We start from the raw sequence: 3,521 nt of genomic DNA on the forward strand, positions 1-3,521 counted from the left end.
GTGAAAAAAGGATTTTCCTGAGAAATAAAAATAATCATCAAGGGTTTGAAGTTAAAAATATCACCCTTATTACATTGGTAACTGAAAGGAACTCTGCAAACCGTGCAGGCTTCAGCAAAGAATAAAATAAATCTAGACAGATAGGATAGTCTTCTGAGTACTTTCGGTATTAAGAAAAAATGGGGGGAAAAGATCCAAAGAAAATGGTTGTCAAAGAATGTTTAAAAAATACGTAAACTTCCAGTTCAATAACTCATACGTTTTGATTGTTTAGTTTAGTTTATTTTTTGGTTTTGGTTTGTTTCAATAAACCCCACCCATTTCTATTAAGCAATTTTCAGTTCTATATTTAATGTTTCTGGTACTTGAGCAAAAGAAGTGTTAGTAGATACTATATGTTCCAAAAGACAAGAAAAAGTCATCAATCATTAACCTTTCTTAACGCTGCAGTCTAAGGCAAGTACATCGCTTATCCTATACCACATGCAAACAAAAAATGCTAAATTGTCTTCTATGTCAAAATATGCTCTATTTATCTGCAAGCATAAATATATCTAACATTTGATACATTCATGAGGGTAAGAATCATTTCTTGCTCTCCTTTGTATCTCTCTCAGGGCCTACTAAGTGCAGTGGCTAAAACCCGATAAGTGCTTAATACATATTTTTAATTGAATAGAGTGACTTTTCTCCATCAGCCCCTCTTTGCTTTAAGTGGCCTACCACGTATGAACTATACACGATGTTGATGGAAAATTAGTGTAACTTCTATGCCAGCAAAGCATCAGCAGACAATAACACCACCATCTGACTCTATGTCTAAATCTGTGTTCCCCAAACTGCACGACTGGCATCATAAAAGTGAGTTAGGATAACTCAATTTAATCATTTCACTGAACAGCTGGAGAACTGCCTGAATATGCCAGCAGTCCTGTGGCCATTGTGATTTGGCCAGATCTCAGTTCCCAAAACACTAAATACAGGTGAGGCCTTTCCAAGAGACCCAAATGGCTTGGGGACACAGCTGAGATGACTCACAGCCATGATCACGAGAAAGCAGAGGGCTCATATGTGTTCATTGTAGAAACAGGCTTGGAACAGCTTATTCCTGGATATCTGGACAATTCTTGTGGTCAGCCCCTTCAAGCGTAGGAGATCTAAGTAATCAGTCATCCCAAGCAGTCAACAATGATTGTGCAAATCCTCAACCTCCGTAACAAGGGCTTCTTGATTAATCTGTGAATAGTTCTGTTCTGCTGCTTTAAGGCCAGCTAGTGTGTTGGAACAAAGCTCAGTGGAACTGTTGGAACTGAAGTGTCAATGGTAAAGAACTTACTGATAATGCCTTCTTCTAGCTGGCTGTGAAGTGTCTCAGGACCTAAATTAAGACAAAATAAAGCAGACTAGGATTTATAATCTTTGTTTTTTAGAGTAAACATACCATGAACAGTATAGTTTTATCTGAGGTTTAGTGACTTCAGGGTAATTTATGCAAACACTTAAAGCACAATTGGAAGTTTTGAACTCACATTTCATACTGAACCAATTCAACAAACATTAATGAATGCTTACTATGTGTCGAGTAGTGGGGTTGGGTACCAAAATATAATGATGAACAAATGAATAGGGTGCTATTAAGAGTTCATAGCATTTGTTGAATGTTGCATGAATTTACCTTCCATTGATTCCACAGTCAGGATACCACTTCTTCAATTCCAAAAAACAAGCTCTCCATGAACCAATGAAATTTTCAGGCCAAAAACATTTTGAAATAAAAACACAACTCAGAATTAACCTCAATGAGTATGATTGCTTAGTCATCTATAGTAATGTCATTGACAATCGGCCATTGTTAATGAGCCTATGCAGAGACCTTGAACATAGAAGGAAAAGAAGGTCAACTGACTGTAGAATCTGGATATAGATTTATTCATTCATCCATTTATGTATAAATTTGTTTATTCAACATATATTTTATTGAGTCCCTAATATGAGTACATCCTGTTCTAGGCATTGAAATACCATAGTGAACAAAAGAGATAAAGCCTTCCTCTCTTCAAGCTTATACTGTAGTGAGAGAGACAGAAAATAAGCAGGCAAGCAAATAAAAATATATGATTTCACTAAGACTAACTGCTCTAAAGATAAAGAAGGATAAAGTAATAGAAACTGATTGATGGGTTTGGAGGTGAAATAGATGGTGAACATCTCAGCAGGCTGTATTTTGGCAGAAAGAGAATACATATATTATAAGAATACATTTAGCTTCCATTATTTTTTTTAACATCTTTATTGGAGTATAATTGCTTTACAATGGTGTGTTAGTTTCTGCTTTATAACAAAGTGAATCAGCTATACATATACATATATCCCCATATCTCCTCCCTCTTGTGTCTCCCTCCCACCCTCCCTATCCCACCCCTCTAGGTGGTCACAAAGCACTGAGCTGATCTCCCTGTGCTATGCGGCTGCTTCCCACTAGCTATCTATTTTACATTTGGTAGTATATATAAGTCCATGCCACTCTCTCACTTCATCCCAGCTTACCCTTCCCCCTCCCCGTGTCCTCAAGTCCATTCTCTACTTCTGCGTCTTTATTCCTGTCCTGCCCCTAGGTTCTTCAGAATCTTTTTTTTTTTTAGATTCCATATATATATGTGTTAGCATACGGTATTTATTTTTCTCTTTCTGACTTACTTCACTCTGTTTGACAGTAAAAATATGGAACGCTTCACAAATTTGCGAGTCATCCTTGCGCAGGGGCCAGGCTAATCTTCTCTGTATCGTTCCAGTTTTAGTATATGTGCTGCCGAAGCGAGCACTTAACTTCCATTTTAATTAGCAAAATATTAAGAATATTGCTGAAGCAAGGGACTGCAGAAAAATAAGAACAGAACCAATAGGTCTTAGCTCAGTCTCCAAGACTCCCCAAAATCCTCAAAACGGTGTCACAGCTGCCTGTGATACAGTTCGTGCAAGGTAAACACTGGTATTTTTTGCAGAGCAAATTCAAGGTGTAGTAAAGTTATAAGCAGCTTCTGAGATGCAAAATAGGATAACGTGCCAAGACAACAGCCTTGCCAGACATATCATTGCATAGAGAGAAGATTTTCCAGATCACTTTAATACTTCCTTTAGGATACCAAGAATTTAGATTATAGAGTTCTACCATGGTGTGGAAAGGAGGCCTATCCTTTCACAGCTAAGCTGTCACCATGGCAGACAGAGGATGTGTATTAAAGGAAGTGGAAGAAAGTCTGTCCTTTTATGGACATAAGATGGTGAAAAAGAGAGAGAAGAAAAAAGACAAGTAAACACATGCCTTCAAATTTTTTCCATCTTGGCTTCTGCCATGAAAGGAGGTAATATGTCACACATGCAGTACCAATGAGATCCACTACCCCTAATTTAGAATCTGAAATGGGACCACTTAGTAGAGTATCCAATCTAAGGCACAGCCACTCCAAGAATCCTTAGCAGCGTGGTTAGGTAAAGAAGCCTTGATATTTCGCGTTCCCAAG

At 37.7% G+C, this 3,521-nt stretch overlaps 1 non-coding gene across 1 annotated transcript; it reads right to left on the bottom strand.

Annotated features, from left to right (window-relative positions):
• Positions 1-2,715: 2,715 nt before the first annotated feature.
• LOC132373885 (U6 spliceosomal RNA) lies at positions 2,716-2,822 on the bottom strand. Its single transcript, XR_009505541.1, has one exon. It is a non-coding gene; the product is annotated as a U6 spliceosomal RNA (small nuclear RNA).
• Between the last annotated feature and the right edge of the window lie 699 nt (positions 2,823-3,521).

This window comes from Balaenoptera ricei, chromosome 10 (assembly GCF_028023285.1).
Source record: "Balaenoptera ricei isolate mBalRic1 chromosome 10, mBalRic1.hap2, whole genome shotgun sequence".
Lineage (NCBI taxonomy): Eukaryota > Metazoa > Chordata > Mammalia > Artiodactyla > Balaenopteridae > Balaenoptera > Balaenoptera ricei.